We start from the raw sequence: 18,054 nt of genomic DNA, 5'->3' as shown, positions 1-18,054 counted from the left end.
AAAGTCGCCAAGGTTGAAAAACACTGCTCTACACAGAAGGCTGTCCAGAACTATAAGTAAATACCAGATGCTGGCATGTTCCCAGGAGCGACGCAAAAACGGAGCAGCAAAGGTTATGTATCCCCGTGCCAAGTCAAGTCCATGCTTATTTTCTCCTCATTCCTCCTAAGGGTTCCGAATCCTCTTCGTCAACACAACGTTCAGCTTCTCCTTCTTTTGGACTTCAGGCCCTGCCACACTTTCTACTATTCATTTACTTCATGGTATTGGACCTGGGTACTTGAGAGACCGCCTGCTGCCAATTACCTCCCAAAGACCCATTAGATCGCACAGGGTCGGCCTCCTCCGGGTTCCGTCTACCAGCCAATGCCATCTGGCTACGACCCGGGGGAGGGCCTTCTCTGTGGCAGCTCCGGCCCTTTGGAACGAGCTCCCCGCAGAGATTCGGACCCTCACCCTCTCTCCAGGCCTTCTGAAAAGCTGTCAAAACCTGGCTGTGTCGGCAGGCCTGGGGTTGATGAGTTCCCTTCCCCTCTCGACAGTATGGTTGTTGGTTATTTTAAATACGTGTCTTGTATTGTATGTTCCCTTCCCCGTTTGAGTTGTTCGCCACCCTGAGTCCCTGCAAAGGGAATAGGGCGGCATATAAATAAAACAAAACTTCAAACTATTGTGGGGAAAATGCAAGGGGGGGTAGGTGATATGTAGCCATAATAACATTCTTTCTAGAGAGCCAAGGTCATCCTTTGTCTCTGCACCTGGCCGGACTGGGTGGGTGGAAGATGCCAGCGTGGCAGTGGGAGATTGGACCATGTGATGGATTTGTGGATGTGCGGTCAAGATCTTAGCAATAGCAGTTAGACTTATATACCGCTTCATAGGCCTTTCAGGCCTCTCTAAGCGGTTTACAGAGTCAGCATATCGCCCCCCACAGTCTGGGTCCTCATTTCACCCACCTCGGAAGGATGGAAGGCTGAGTCAACCTTGAGCCGGTGAGATTTGAACCGCCGAACCACAGATAGCAGTCAGCTGAAGTGGCCTGCAGTACTGCACTCTAACCACTGCGTCACCTCGGCTCTTGAACTTGAATGCATTTTAACACACATGAGAAAATGCTGTCTTTGCATGAAGAAAATAGTCCAGTTGCCAGAATGCTTGTTATTTCCATCCCTTTCTTCCCCAACAAATCTTGTTAAAGAAGAGTCCGTGAAAATCGTGGTTACAAAGCATCACTCCCAGCTTTGGGCCACCGCCAAAGGCCCTCTCTGGACTCACAGACACACCGTGATGGAATGCTGAACAAACCTTGGGAAAGACAATACAGGAGGAAACAAGGCCACCGCAAAAGAAAAAGAATATATATTTTGTGCCTAAGAGAAGCGGGGGGTGGGGGGGGAATTGTGAGATTCAAAAGAATCCCGCCTTAATTACACAGGTATATGTTGGGCTGGATAATTATTTTGACAGTCTTCCCAGGTTCTGTTACAAGATCCGACTAGCAACAAAGACCTCTAGAAAAATCCTTGTTTCCTTCGCCTGCTTCTCTCCAAGGGCCTGCCACGCACACACATCTATGCACAGAGTTACCTAAGTGGCGTATCTTGGAAACTGCGAAGCCAAGGTACCCAGCACCCAAGGAAAAATAGCAGCAATGTTTGCGATGTGATTGCAGCCACCCTCAGCCCCAAAATCAGTGGAAGACCAAGGGCATGGCACACCCAGCAGTCTTCTGAGTGCCCAAACACAGCCTGTTTTCATCTAATCTATTTTAGCATCTTGTTTTCTTGAAAAAAAAGTCATCATGTGCAGTGCAATGTATCAATTGGTCTAATAGGGATGCTGAAAAGGTTGTGGGTAGCACTGCAAAACCTATTTGTTTATCCATCTATACAGTCGTCTCTCTTGCTTACGGTCACGTGACTTTGGGCATACAATAAACAATCAGCAAAAACGGTTACAGCAACAGTTGGAAAGTGCTTCGCAAATAAAGCCTACAGATATTACAGCATACAAACTTACCAATAAAAACAAAACTGCCAGAGAGGCAGAACAGCATCCTACACATAGCATCCATAGGTTGTAACCAGAGAAAGAAAGAAAAGAAAAGAAAAGAAAAGAAAGAAGGAAGGAAGGAAGGAAAGAAAGAAAGAAAGAAAGAGGGAGGGAGGAGAAAGAGAGAGAGAATAGGAAAGAAAGAGAAAGAAGAAAGAAGAAGAAAGAAAGAAAGAAAGAAAGAAAGAAAGAAAGAAGAAAGAAAGAAGAGGGAGAGAGGAGAAAGAGAGAGAATAGGAAAGAAAAAAGAAAGAAAGAAAGAAAGAGAAAGAGGGAGGAAGAGAAAGAGAGAAAGAAAGAGAGAGAGAGAGAAAGGAGAGGGAAGGCAGGAAGGGAAAGGAAGGAAGGAAAGAAAGAAGAAAGGGAGGGAGGGAGGGAGGGAGGGAGGGAGGGAGGGAGGGAGGGAGGAAGGAAGGAAGGAAGGAAGGAAGGAAGGAAGGAAGGAAGGAAGGAAGGAAGGAAGGAAGGAAGGATAATTATTTCTCTCCATTTCTCTAGGATTCACTAAGGCTGCTGGGAAAAAAAACCAAGTTTGTTTCCTTTATCCTTGTTATTCTGTATTGGTGAAGTACTACTCCTGTGGAGCTGCTCTTTGTGTTTTATTTTTTATTGTGCAGTTGGTATGATAACAAAAGCATTTTTCCTTGCACTGAATCAAACACACTATGAAAAAAATGGTGAGGAGAGCAAGGTAAGAACACTGTCCTTATAGCAATCATGGGTGCCCTACATTGAGAATAATAACAAATCAATCTTGGTTGGGATTTTTATTATTTATTCATATAAAAGAACTGAATTCGTGCTCTGTTATGTTATGAGGAATTGGGGCATATAGAGAACTTGGGGACGGTTGAACTAGTTTTATCTAAGGAAACATTCTGAACCCCAAATCCACAAACCACTGGATCCTAAACTAGCAGCAACACCCCAAAACAATCTTTGGATTAATCACAGATTATTCCGTTAAGATTTTTCCAGCTCAAAACTTTCTTAACGGCAAGGAGAAAGTATTAGAGTATTAATTAATTTAATGAAAAGAAGGACACGATAGCAGTATTCCAATATCTCAGGGGTTGCCCCAAAGAAGAGGGAGTGAAGCTATTCTCCAGAGCACCCGAAGGCAGGACAAGAAGCAAGGGGTGGAAACTAATCAAGGAGAGAAGCAACTTGGAAATAAAGAGAAATTTCCTGATAATTATAACAATTAATCAGCGGAACGGAGGTTGCCTCCAGAAGCTGTGGCTGCTGCAACTCTGAAGGTTTTTAAGAAGAGATTGGACAGCATTCGACTGGAATTTTATAGGGTTTCTGCCTGAGCAGGGGGTTGGACTAGAAGACCTCCAAGGTCCCTTCCAACTCTGTTATTCTGTTAAGATATTTTATTAGACAATGATAAGGAAAAGGTCTCCTATCATGTTAAGGGTTAGGGTTAGGGTCAAACAGCTTTGCAACCCCACCCCAAGCTAATTCCGTCGGCATTTAGTTCAGGAGGCAGGTGTAAACTACTGTCCGTCCCCCCCCCCCCGTGCAGTTGTAGCTATCTCGAGATTGTTTTGCACCAACCTTGTAGTTAAGCCGTGTCTTACTCTTTGCCAGGAAATGTGAGCTCTAAGCAGAAGAACTCGATCTTCTGTCGAAGGCCCCAAAGCTAACACCCAGGATGCAAACTGCCGCAGAGCCTCGAGTAGCATTCAGCGTACCAGAAATATTAGGAGCCGTTCTGAGATACCGAGAGCTATAATAGGAACAACATTCGGTGTGCATGCCTCCTCATACCGATTCTCAAGTGCGCAGAGATACCATCGGCTGTCACAGGTGGGCCATTCCTGGCAGCCGTACAAATTAATACCTGAGGGCATAAGCCGCTTGCTCTCGGGGGGGTGATTTCGCCGTAATTATTTCTGTGGCTTAATTCCAGGAAAAGAACTTCTCAAAATTGCCGAGACGGTCAACTCTCTTCCCAATTGTGGATGTTCGGGGTTTTTTTTCAACTGGTGAGATAAAGAGCCACCCAAGATGGCAGAGATTACGGATGCCAATCTTGAGTGATGGGTGTCAAGAGGTTATCATGGGGTGAAACTTTTTTTTGCTAGCTGGCTCACAGCAGCCGTCAATTTCTTTCCCTCTTTTTAAAAAAGAAACACTGACTTTTTCTGACTTGAGGCAATTTTAACTCAGTTTTGGCAGCCATCTTTCGAAGCATCGCAGTTCGGTGGGGAGGTGCCAGACTAATACACACGAAATAACTTGTTTTAAGGAAGATATTTCACTGCCAGCTTTAAAAAAAACATCAATTCCAGGGAAGACTAAAACTATACTTTGTTGAAACACGCTGTAATAATAATCGATATTGCAAGTGTGATTCTACTCAAAAGAAAACCTCTTGGGGCTACGACCGAGATGGAACCTGCCCAACACACTGGTAACTTGTGACGGTCGTAATGCAGGTCCAGGACTGACCTGATTTAAGACTCTCTTTTTTTTGCGAATCTATCTATCTATCTATCTATCTATCTATCTATCTATCTATCTATCTATCTATCTATCTATCTATCTATCTATCTATCTATCTAGTCTATCATCTATCTATCTCTTCCTATCTACCTACCTATCATCTATCTATCTATCTATCTATCTATCTATCTATCTATCTAGTCTATCATCTATCTATCTCTTCCTACCTACCTATCTACCTACCTATCATCTATCTATCTATCTATCTATCTATCTATCTATCTATCTATCTATCTATCTATCTAGTCTATCATCTATCTATCTCTTCCTACCTACCTACCTACCTATCATCTATCTATCTATCTATCTATCTATCTGTCTGTCTGTCTGTCTGTCTGTCTGTCTATCTATCTATCTATCTATCTATCTATCTATCTATCTATCTATCTATCTATCTAGTCTATCATCTATCTATCTCTTCCTACCTACCTACCTACCCATCATCTATCTATCTATCTATCTATCTATCTATCTATCTATCTATCTATCTATCTATCTATCTATCTATCTATCTATCTATCATGTGAAGCCATGATCGTTAAGCAGACCCAAAGTTATTAAGCGAAAACAAAGAGTTCGCTAGGGCATGGTTTTGCCAAAAATTGGAAATAAATGCCAGTTTTTGCAGAAAACACTGTAAAACAGGGTCACATGGCTGCAATTTAAAATTCCTAATGTTAGGTTTTATAGGTTGTTTTATATGTCAGTTATATTGCACTCCATGCCAACCACAGTTTCTCTTTGAGGGAGAGGGGGATTAAAAATATGAAAGAGAGGGAGGGTGAGAGAGAGAGACAGACAGACAGACAGATGATGGATCGGTGGATGGATGCAGTGGCGAAATTCAATTTTTTTACTACTGGTTCTGTGGGCGTGGCTTGGTGGGTGCGGCAGAGGAAAGATACTGCAAAATCTCCATTCCCTCCCCACTCCTGGGGCCAGCCAGAGGTGGCATTTGCCAGTTCTCTGAACTACTCAAAATTTCCGCTTCTGGTTATCCAGAACTGGTCAGAACCTGCTCTATTTCACCCCTGGATGGATGGATGGATGGATGGATGGATGGACGGACAGACAGACAGACAGACAGACAGACAGATAGATTGCAACAGCAGAGGTGGCACAGTGGTTAAATGCAGCACTGCAGGCTACTTCAGCTGACTGCACTTCTGCAGTTTGGCTGTTCAAATCTCACCGGCTCAGGGTTGGACTCAGCCTTCCATCCTTCCGAAGTGGTAAAATGAGGACCCGGATTGTTGTGGGGGCAATATGTAAACCGCTTAGAGAGGGCTGAAAGCCCTATGAAGTGGTATATAAGTCTATCTGCTATTGCTATTGCTATTGCTATTGTTTTGGGGGTTTTACGCCTCCTCCGAATTCCATCCGCCGGCCAGTGTCGACTGGCGACTACCCGGAGGAGAGCCTTCTCTGTGGCTGCTCCGACCCTCTGGAACGAGCTCCCCATGGAGATTCGAACCCTCACCACCCTCCAGGCCTTCCGCAAAGCCCTTAAAACCTGGCTGTTCCGACAGGCCTGGGGCTAAAGAGCTTTTGCCCCCACCCCTCGAATGGGATGGTTGTTGTGTGCTTTTTAAACTGTGTATTGTTCTGTTCGTCTTTTTTATTCCTTATCTGTATCCCTTCCCTGACTTGGATTGTGAGCCGCCCTGAGTCCCCTTAGGGGAAATGGGCGGCATAGAAATATAATAAATTCAATTCAATTCAAGGAGGAGGAGGAGGAGGAGGAGGAGGAGAGGAGGAGGAGGAGGAGGAGGAGGAGGAGGAGGAGGAGGGAGGAGGAGGAGGAGGAGGAGGAGGGAGGAGGGAGAGAGGAGGAGGATTATTATTTACATATCCCATTCTAGCATTTTTCTTCTCTTCAAATTCTTCTCAATTATTTTCCAGTTTGAACTCAACAGGAGGAGGAGGAGGAGGAGGAGGAGGAGGAGGAGGAGGAGGAGGAGGAGGAGGAGGAGGAGGAGGAGAGAAGAAGAAGAAGAAGAAGAAGAAGAAGAAGAAGAAGAAGAAGAAGAAGAAGAAGAAGAAGAAGAAGGATTTACATATCCCATTCTAGCATTTTTCTTTCTTCTCCAAATCCTTCTCAATTATTTCCCCCTTGCAGCTCAACCCCACTCGCCATACAGCCGGAATGTCTTCCTAAAATTAGCCGAGTCGTATAGGAAGAGGCGCCTCCTCCTTTCTTGCCACTAAACAGATGCCAGAGGAGGAACTGGGTGATCCCCTACCAGATGGTTCCTGAAAAGCCATCTTGTTACTGGCTTAATATATCCCAATTAAAATCAGAACGAAACATTTTTTAAAAGCTACCAGATTTTATATCACTTCAAAGATATTGCCAAAAAAAGAGAGAGAGAGAGAGAGGCTCTTTGTGACACACTGGAGAGGCCCAACTGAGAGCCTAACTACAAGTCTACAACTATTGTTTGTGTGACCATCACAAAATGCTTGTTGCGCCCCCACTCTCCGAGGTCAGAGCCAATGGCAGGTACCTCTTCCAACAGTTCATTTAGGGACTGGTCAAAGTTACAACGGCATTGAAAAAAGGGCCCTGGGACCATTGTTCCCACTTACGATCACATGACCCTGAGGTCATGTGATCAAAATGCAGATGCTTGGGAACTGGCATGTACTTATGACAGTTTCAGTCTCCTGGGGTCATGTGATCCCTTTTGCCACCGTCTGACAAGGAAGCCCGATTCACTCCATGACCGTGTCACTAACTTAACAACGGCAGAAGATTCACTTAACAACCAAGGTGAGAAAGGTTGTAGAATGGGGCAAAACTCACTTAGCAAATGTCCCACTTAACAACAGAAATGTTGGACTCCATTGGGGTTGTAAGTCAACTAATAAAAAATAAATAATATAATATAATAAAATAAAATAATAAAATAAAATAATAAAATAAAATAAAATAAAATAATATAATATAATATAAAATAATATAATATAAAATAAAATAATATAAAATAAAATAATAAAAATAATAATAAAATAATAAAATAAAAATAAAATAAAATAAAATAAAAAATAAAATAATAAAACAAAATAAAACAAGATAAAATAAAATAAATACAATAAAATAAATAAAATAAATAAAATAAATAAAATAAATAAAATAAATAAAATAAATAAAATAAATAAAATAATAAATAAAATAAATAAAATAAATAAAATAATAAATAAAATAAATAAAATAAATAAAATAAAATAATAAAATAAAATAAAATAAAAAAATAATTATTTCAATACAGTGCAGTGCAGTGCAGTGCAACACAACACAACACAACACAACACAACACAACACAACACAACACAACACAATACAATACAATGTCTACCAAAGCCCTTTTTCCAAAGATGAAAATGTCTGCATTGTTGCCCAAGGTATGTTCAAAAACAGAGAACATTTTTACTACACCTCCCAGTACTACTGACTTCCTAATCTGATTATCTTTTCCCTTTGGGGCGAAAGCCAAGGGAAAGTCAAAGAGCCAACTCTTATCATTACGAAGCCCTTTCTCAAGACAGAAGTCCAACACATTCTTCACACAGCAGAGGAGGCCGGGCAGAAAGTCTGGGAATGGCCAGGGCTCTTCGTGAAACTGGATCCAAAGTCTTGAACCTTATTACATTGGGGGCGGGGGGGGGTTGTTGTTTGAGAGCATCTGGGAAGATCTCCTGATGGCTACTGTGGGCCTTTCCTCCCCTGCCAAGACAAACAGCCCAAAGTACATTAACTTTGAGACTTCCCCTGCTGTGTCACACCCACATTAAAATCTTCCCTGGCTATGTCATTGGAACAGCTGTCCTCCTCAAATTCTCACACATCTGGGGAGGGAGGGAGAGGAGGTAGAGCAGTACGAAGAGAAAGTGTCTGCACATGAAAACTGAATTAAGTAAACTGAATTAAAAAGGATCTTGAGATGCCAGAAAGAATGCAGAGAAGAGCAGCAAAGAGGTTTAGGGGACTGGAGGTTCAAACATATAAAGAACGGTTGCAGGAACTGGGTGTGTCGAGTTTAACGAAAAGAAGGACTAGAGGGGACATTATAAGCAGCCTTCCAATATCTCAGGGGTTGCCACAAAGAAGAGGGAGTCAACCTATTCTCCAAAGCACGTTCAGGCAGGACAAGAAGCAACGGATGGAAACTAATCAAGGAGAGAAGCAACTTGGAATTAAGGAGGAGTTTCCTGACAGTAATAGCAATAGAAGTTAGACTTATATACCGCTTCATAGGGCTTTCAGCCCTCTCTAAGCGGTTTACAGAATCAGCATATTGCCCCCAACAACAATCCGGGTCCTCATTTCACCCACCTCGGAAGGATGGAAGGCTGAGTCAGCCCTGAGCTGGTGAGATTTGAACCGCTGAACTAGCAGTCAGCTGAAGTGGCCTGCAGTACTGCACTCTACCCACTGCGCCACCTCGGCTCATGGGGAGCATGCATGCAAGGGCATGCATGCATGCATGTTGGAGTGCTGGAAAATCAAAGACCAGCTGGCTAGTGCGTGCATGCCTGTTTTTTGGCCAATTTTTGCCATTTTTCGGGCCATTTTTGGGTCATTTCCATGCCGTTTTTCAGGCTGTTTTCCCCCCATAGCCACAAAATGGCCTGAAAATGCCCCCACAAATTTTCAGGCCGTTTTTCAGGCTGCCCCCCCCCAAATAGCCAAAAAAATGGCCTGAAAATGCCCCCACAAAATGGCCTGAAAACAGCCCGAAAAATGGCCTGTTTTTTGGACTGTTCTCCGGGGCTCTGGAACCCCCAAAGACCAGCTGGGCAGCACACATGTGCGCTCTGGAAACCAGAACAGCAGCTGGCGATGATGCGTGTGCCCACAGAGGGCTCTGCGTGCCACTTCTGACACATGTGCCATAAGTTCGCCATCAGGGCCCTAACCCACCCAAGCTGATTCATTTGGGTCTGCCCCCCCATTCTCCCCCCCAAAAAATGCCACCCGAGTGGAGAATATATTTCAATGTGTCTTTAATGTGTCACTCAGGTTTTGCCACCCGCTTCTTGAGTTGCAGCTGAAGATCCCCATAATATCCAAGACCACCTTGTTTTCCTATTATTCCATGATCAATGACGCCATCAGCTGGTTCAGATTTGCCCAGGATCAAACCTCTTCACTTTTCTGTTTTCAAATCTGGAAGGTTTGCTAGGAAGGCATTTGGATATTTTTCAGACAGCCTAGAGGGGAGAATATTCGTGGGAAGGGTTCCCTGTTGCTAATTTTGGGTGTTCCTTAAGCATCAAGTTTGTTGTATATGCAATTTAATTACATTGTGCTATTTTGCTTTCTTTGTTTGTTTGTTTTTAATTATTCCTTTACTGAAATAGGTTCCGTAATTCACCAATGGTCTTTGGGAGTGAGGCAGCATTGAAGTCCTAAACATTCTATTCTATTCTATTCCTTATTTATTCTAGTCCTTATTATTTTTGCCTATTCTATTCTATCCTATTCTCTATCCTATCCTATCATCTGTTCTGTTCTGTTCTATTCCTTATTTATTCTATTCCATTTCATTCCATTCTAGTCCTTATTCTATTATAATGCTTATTCTAGTCTTTCTTCTATTCCCTATCCTATCCTATCCTATCCTATCCTATACTCTATCCTATCCTATCCTCTGTTCTATTCTATTCTATTCTTCCATTCTATTCTACTCTATTCCTTATTTATTCTATTCCATTTCATTCCATTCCATTCTAGTCCTTATTTTATTCTAGTGCTTATTCTAGTCCTTCTTCTATTCCCTATTCTTCTATCCTATCCTATCCCATCCCATCCTATCTATCCTATCCTATCTATCCTATCCTATCTATCCTATCCTATCCTATCTATCCTATCCTATCTATCCTATCCTCTATTCTGTTCTGTTCCATTCCATTCTGTTCTGTTGTATTCTTCTCTATTCTATTCAATTCCTTATTTATTCTATTCCATTTCATTCCATTCCATTCTATTCTATTCCTTATTCTATTCTATATTCTAGTGTCTAGTCCTTATTCTATTCTATTCCCTATTCTACCCTACCCTATCCTATCCTATTCTTTATTCTATCTACTCCTTGTTCTATTCCTTATTCCATTCCATTCCTATTCTATGCATTTATTTTATTATTTTGTTTTATATTTTATATTACATTGTCACTCATCTTAATTTTGATGTAATGCTGTGTTATAAGCTGCTGAACCAACGTGCTATTTGACAGGCTAAGGAGAGAGAGAGAGGGAGGGAGGGAGGGAGGAAGACCGAGGGAAGTATTTTTTAAAATCACCAGATTTGCCTCTGCACTTTCAGAGATTTATATATGAGGTATATATAAAAAATACAGGTGGTAAAAATTGCCAATTCTTAGCACTGTTGTATAGCTTGGAATTTACAAACAAATCAATCCTCATTCTGGGAAATTCAATTTTTCCAATAGAACATACATTCAAAAGTGATGTAATACAGTCGGCTCCCTCGGAAATCATATAACGGATAGGCTGCCAAACAGAAAGTGTTCATTTCCTTGAGATGTTTTCTTAAAGGCACCCAAAACCGAGAGAGTAAGAGAAGACATTACAACCCCACAAGAGCTTTTGGGGGGATCCTGCTTCTCCCTCCAGCTTTTATACCTCCTTGAGGCGCGGGAAAATAATCTGAAGACAGATTTCCTTTCGTTTCCCCTGATTTCCCCATAATGAGGTTGTCATTATATCTTTGCCAAGTCAGTGGAGGACCATGAACTGATCCATTCTAAGCATCCAACGAGCATAACAAAAATGGCATGCATTCCCAGATTTTGCTTTCCTCCTCTTTCTGTAGGGCGGGGAGGAGAAAGGAAGGGAAGGAAAAGGGGATGGGGAGGTGGAGAGGAGAGGAGAGGCAGGTTGAAGGAAAGGAGGAGGAGAAGGTTGAGGGGAAGGGAGAGGAGAGACAGGTTAAGGGGAAGAGGAGAGGCAGGTTGAAGGAAAGGGAGAGGAGAGGGGAAGGGAGAAGAATGGGGAAGGGAGAGGAGAGGAGAGGAGGGGAAGGTTGAGGGGAAGGGAGAGGAGAGGGGAAGGGAGAAGAATGGGGAAGGGAGAGGAGAGGAGAGGAGGGGAAGGTTGAGGGGAAGGGAGAGGAGAGGGGAAGGGAGAAGAATGGGGAAGGGAGAGGAGAGGAGAGGAGGGGAAGGTTGAGGGGAAGGGAGAGGAGAGGGGAAGGGAGAAGAATGGGGAAGGGAGAGGAGAGGAGAGGAGGAGAAGGTTGAGGGAAGGGAGAGGAGAGGTGAAGGGAGAAGAATGGGGAAGGGAGAGGAGAGAGGGGAAGAGAGAGGAGAGGAGGAGAAGGTTGAGGGGAAGGGAGAGGAGAGGTGAAGGGAGAGGAGAAGACAATTGAGGGGAAGGGAGAGGAGAGGAGAGGCAGGTTGAAGGAAAGGGAGAGGAGAGGGGAAGGGAAAAGAATGAGGAAGGGAGAGGAGAGGAAGAGAGGAGAGGCAGTTTGAGGGAGAGGGAGAGGAGAGGGGAAGGGAAGGGAAAGGAGTGGGGAAGGGAGAGGAGAAGAGGAGAGGAGAGGCAGGTTTAGGGGAAGGGAGAGGAGAGGGGAAGAGAGAAGAATGGGGAAGGGAAAGGAGCGGAGAGGAGGAAAGGCAGTTTGAGGGAGAGGGAGAGGAGAGGAGGAGAGGAGAGGCAGGTTGAGGGAGAGGGAGAGGAGAGGGGAAGGGAAGGGAAAGGTGTGGGGAAGGGAGAGGAGCGGAGAGGAGGAAAGGCAGGTTGAGGGGAAGGGAGAGAAGGAAGTGGAGAGGAGAAGGAAGTGGTAAGGAGAGGAGAGGAGAGGAGAGGGAGAGGAGAGGAGAGGAGAGGAGAGGAAAGGAAAGGAAAGGAAAGGAAAGGAAAGGAAAGGAAAGGAAAGGAAAGGAAAGGAAAGGAAAGGAAAGGAAAGGAAAGGGGGAAGGGAAAGGAAGGGAGGGGTACTGCTACTTTTGCCAAATTCTGCAGCCAGCCGAGGGAGATTCAGTCTTGGGGTGAAACAGGGACATCCGTGTATCTCACTTAGATTCTCCTTCTCCCTGAAGCCATTTTTGAAAGATGTTCCACATTCCTTTCTGAGGAGGAAAGAGTCCTCAGTAGGGTAATTGCTGGAGGAGAGGAGAAGCCTGTTCCAATTGCAGAGATCTAAATCCCACTCCGGCTGTACATCGTTCATCACTCGCCATGCACTGACTTCCATCTGCGCATGGATGGGAGGCCGCCAGAGAACCGACCTCAAGAACATTCATTTAATTCCTTTGCAAAGTTCTGCATCATCACAGAGCAAACGTAATCGTTTTTAAAAAAGAAAACATCTTTCTTTCCCCCATGTTCAGGAAGCCTTTAAATGACCTGCTTTTTTAAAAAAAAATGCAGCGCTAAATATTCTAAAATAGGCAAAGGGTTCCCCTCCCCTCCCCCACCACCGCCAAGGGACCTTCTTCCTGTAGGAAAGAATCCATTTGCTGGTGAAAGAGAAAATAAAGATGGAAGATTCCCACAATAAATGCATAATCACAGGGAAAGCAAGGGAGGGCACTTCGTGTTAAGAGCCCTGGTGGCACAGTGGTTGGAATGCAGTAGTGCAGGCTAACTCTCCTGATTGTCAGCAGTTCGATCATGACTGGCACAAGGTTGACTCAGCCTTCCATTCTTCTGAGGTATAAGTCTAAATACTATTGCTAGTCCTTCCTTCCTTCCCTCCCTCCCAGTGGTTAGAATGCAGTATTGCAGGCTAACTCTGCCCACTGTCAGCAGTTCGATCCTGACCGGTTCAAGGATGACTCAGTCTTCCATTCTTCTGAGGTATAAGTCTAAGTCTATTGCTAGTCCTTCCTTCCTTCCTTCCTTCCTTCCTTCCTTCCTTCCTTCCTTCCTTCCTTCCTTCCTTCCTTCCAAATGGTCTGGCAGAAAATAAACCCAATCCTTAAATTTCAAGTAAATGACAATGGTTGGCATTATACAAGATACCAGATAAGAGCAAAAGAAGAAAGGGGATGACGGGACTTAATAATCACGACTGTAGCATCCATTAAGCTGTTCAAATTTTTTGCATATTTGTATAGATGCCTGCATATGTATGTATGTATGTATGTATGTATGTATGCATGCATGCATGCATGCATGCAGATAGATGGATGGAGGGATGGAGATAGATAGATAGATAGATAGATAGATAGATAGATAGATAGATAGATAGGAGAGAGAGAGAGAGATGATAGACAGATGATGGATGAGATAGATGCATAGATGCATAGATAGATAGATAGATAGATAGATAGATAGATAGATAGATAGATAGATAGATAGATAGATAGATAGATAGGAGAGAGAGAGAGAGATGATAGACAGATGATGGATGAGATAGATGCATAGATGCATAGACAGATAGATAGATAGATAGATAGATAGATAGATAGATAGATAGATAGATAGATAGATAGATAGATAGATAGATAGATAGAAGAGAGAGAGAGATGATAGACAGATGATGGATGAGATAGATGCATAGATAGATAGATAGATAGATAGATAGATAGATAGATGGATGGATGGATGGATGGATGGATGGATGGATGGATGGATGGATGGATGGATGGATGGATGGATGGATGGATGGATGGATGGATGGATGGTTGGATGGATGGATGGATGGATGGGAGAGAAAAATGGATAGATAGATACCCCCTTATTGGATGGATGGAGGGAGGGAGGGAGGGAGAGAGATGAAAGAGAAAGATGGATAGATAGATAACTCATTGGATGGATGGATGGATGGATGGATGGATGGATGGATGGATGGATGGATAGGGAGAAAGAGAGAGATGAGAGATGAGAGATGAGAGATGAAAGAGAAAGATGGATAGATAGATAACCGCCTCATTGGATGGATGGATGGATGGATGGATGGATGGATGGATGGATGGATGGATATAGATGAGATAAGAGGGACACATAGATACATCCTGTATCGATGGATGGAGATAAAGATAGATAGATAGAAGATAGATAGATAGATAGATAGATAGATAGATAGATAGATAGATAGATAGATAGATAGATAGATAAGATACAGAGAGGGGGATAGATAGATTTGATAGATAGATTTGATAGATAGATAGATAGATAGATAGATAGATAGATAGATAGATAGATAGATAGATAGATAGATAGATAGATTGATTGATTGATTCTGCGTCCCTGAATCTGATTGGACCTATGACTTCTTGGCACATTTCCTCTTGCTAAGAACAGCCTAACGGCCTTTGAAGGCCGTGGACAACTAAAAATATCCCTGGCTTTTCCAAGCAGATCATTAATTCTGACCTTTCCCTTCTCTCTCCTTGCCCCCCCCCCTCGCGAATGCACTTTGTCTGCCTTGCAAGTCTGCCAAAGTGTGTGTTGGGGGGGAGGGACACACACACAACCACACACAGCGGACGAAATTCAACGCGCCCCAATTAGAGCACGCTGCGGAAGACCCATCCATCAACATGACCTAAAATGTCCCTCTCTCCTCCTTTCCTAACTAAAGTGAAAGCCGGGTGGAAGAAAATTAAGCTCCGAAGCCCACCGCTAAAAAATAAATGAAAAAAAGAAAACAAATCTCCAGGCAACATTTACTTGATTGGAATAAATGATTGTGGTCACCGAGCTCCTTTTAATTCTGGGATTCCACAGGCAGCCTTGATCAAAAGCACCATTTTCTTACAACAAGAGCAACAGAGATGAGGAACACGCCTTTTAAGGCTGTGATCGCCTTAAAAACATGCGTTGGGGGCCAATCCTGCACAGCAAGGATTAAGTACGTACTACTGGGAGATGTGACGAATGCACAAACATCACCGCAGTACATTTGAAAGGCCCATATATGATGGATCCTCTTCCCCCCCCCCATGAAGAAGCAATACACCCCCGTCTTAGGAAGGAATAAAAAATTTAGAAGAATGCAACTGTCAGGCCTGTAGCCATCTTTTCTTTTGGATCTCAGGCCTGCCACACGTTCTATTATTCTACTATGCCTTTTTCTATTGTGGGGAAAATGGGAGTTGGGGATTGTACGGAGTTAGATGCTATGTAGCCATAACAACATTCTTTCTAGAAACCAAGGTCATCCTTTGTCTCTGCACCTCTGCACCTGACTGGAACTGGATGGGTGGAAGCTGCCAGCATGGCAGTGGGAGATTGGATCATGGGATGGACTGGTGGGTGTGGGGGGGGGGAAGATCTGGAACTTTCAACTGGGTGGGGGAAACCGGGAAGCTTTCAGATTTGGGTTTTCCCAGATGTGCCAACATGTCTCTCTTAATCAATTGGAACTTTGAGGAATCCTTTGGCTCGGACTCTGATTTACTTTTGGATGCTATTTGGAACACGGACAGCAACTGTGCACCAGAGGTAAAAGAAATATAACAACAGGTACTTAGAAATGTTTCCCTGAAAAACATGACCTACCTCGAAAATAAGCCCCAGTCTGGTTTTTGTCTGTGTGCCTAATATAAACCCTACCCCCAAAATAAGCCCTAGGGAAGGAGAGTGGGTGTGGCCAGCATAGGAGGTGGTGAGTGCGTGTGGGGCGATGGTGTCTGGCAGCACAGGTGAGCTGAGTCCCTTCGGGAATAGGGCGGCTTAACAAATCGAATAAATACCAATACCAATACCAAATAGTTGCAATTGGAGGATAACCCTGCACGTGCCTATCTTAAAAGCTAGGATAACCTCTTAAGAATCTCCCGACTTCTTATTTTACAAATCCCAACGCATTTCCACATGCCATCTGCTGAACAATAAAAATGGAGGAGTAAACACACTCACACACACAAATCCGCACACACGGCTCGTCTGCAAATTCAGACGATTGCGCTTCAGAACGCCTGCTTATTCACGCTGGCAGCCATTGTTTTGATGCCCATCAATTATTTGTTTAAACACATCCCCGTTGCATACATTTTCCAGAGAGAGAGAGAGAGAGGGAGGGAGAGAGAAAGAGAGAAAGAGAGAGAGAGAGAGAGAGAGAGAGAGAGGAGGGAGGGAGGGAGGGAGGGAGGGAGAGAGAGAGAGAGAGAGAGAGAGGGAAAGTAATTGCTAACTTACTTTTCAAGGAGGTTCCTCGGGTGGAAATCTCTTGTCAGCGAGTTTCAGCAAATCGGGGTTCGGATTTCAACCAAAGCATCCATCCAAGATTTCTGAAATAAAAATAATGCAATTTTTTTTAAAAAGAAAAAGAAAAGAAAGAAAAGGCAGCTAAACTATCTGGTGAAAGATAACCACATTCCCCCATTTATACTAGTGTCTTCGGCGTGAGTTTCTTGTTAAAAGCCTGATGCATTTAAAAGAACAAAAAAAAAATATACAAATACATTTCTTTGGAATACAGGTGATTCTATAGCAATAGCAATAGCAGTTAGACTTATATACCGCTTCCTAGGGCTTTCAGCCCTCTCTAAGCGGTTTACAGAGTCAGCATATTGCCCCCAACAACAATCCGGGTCCTCATTTTACCCACCTCGGAAGGATGGAAGGCTGAGTCAACCCTGAGCCGGTGAGATTAGAACCGCTGAATTGCAGATAACAGTCAGCTGAAGTGGCTGCAGTACAGCACTCTAACCACTGCGCCACCTAGGCTCTGTTCATGATTCTTGTTCATTTAGTGACCATTCAAAGTTACGACATCACTGAAAAAAGCGACTTATGACCATTGTTCACACTTACAACCGTTGCAGCATCTCCTTGGTCACATGGCCAAAATTCAGATGCTTGGAAACTGGCATGTACTTATGACGGTTGCAGTGCCCCCGGTGTTCCCCTTTTGCGACCGTCTGACCAGTGTCGTCAATGGGGGAAGCCAGATTCACTTAAACAACCTTGTGTTACTAACTTAACAACTGCAACCATTCCCTTAAGCCAGTGTTTCTCAACCTTGGCGACTTTAATTCCTGTGGATTTCAACTCCCAGAATCCCCCAGCCAGCATAGCTGGCTGGGGAATTCTGGGAGTTGAAGTCCACAGGACTTAAAGTCGCTAAGATTGAGAAACACTGCCTTAAGCATTGTGGCCTCAATAAAACGAAGCAAAACTCTCTTAAGAAATATTTCACTTAGCAACCAAAATTTCCAGGCATTACACAAAAACTAACGAATGTGAACATAAAAAAAAAAGAGAATTAAAAGAAAAACTTGCCTATTTCCTGTGATATATTTTTTTTTTTATAAAATGGGTCTCAAGAGGTGGTGTTTTTCTATAATATGAATAAATGCACCTTTGGGCTGATCAAATGTAAGGATTCCATATCAAAATGCCTTTGCTAAGGTGTCTACTGTCCATTTTCAGTGCAGAATGGAGAATGACCAAGCATAACAGAAACCTGGATTAATTTCAAACTCATCACATAACTTGTGTGATATCTCCCGCGAGGTTTCCCAAAACAGGTTGCATGCACGATGAGACATGAATTCCATATTTATT

The 18,054-nt window shown here is 43.4% G+C and overlaps 1 protein-coding gene across 2 annotated transcripts in view; it reads right to left on the bottom strand.

Annotated features, from left to right (window-relative positions):
• The window catches only part of ENOX1 (ecto-NOX disulfide-thiol exchanger 1), a 295,080-nt gene extending 278,302 nt beyond the window's left edge, over positions 1 to 16,778 (bottom strand). For both annotated transcript variants that reach the window (XM_087726951.1, XM_087726952.1), the window contains exon 1: positions 16,684 to 16,778. The gene's annotated coding sequence lies outside the window, so the exon portion shown is untranslated. The remainder of the gene's footprint in view (positions 1 to 16,683) is intronic.
• Between the last annotated feature and the right edge of the window lie 1,276 nt (positions 16,779 to 18,054).

This window comes from Thamnophis sirtalis, unplaced genomic scaffold (assembly GCF_051295495.1).
Source record: "Thamnophis sirtalis isolate CommonGarterSnake01/CBP01778 unplaced genomic scaffold, rThaSir2_p1.2 scaffold_12, whole genome shotgun sequence".
In the NCBI taxonomy this organism is placed as follows: domain Eukaryota; kingdom Metazoa; phylum Chordata; class Lepidosauria; order Squamata; family Natricidae; genus Thamnophis; species Thamnophis sirtalis.
This window is presented reverse-complemented; position numbering and strand designations above follow the sequence as displayed.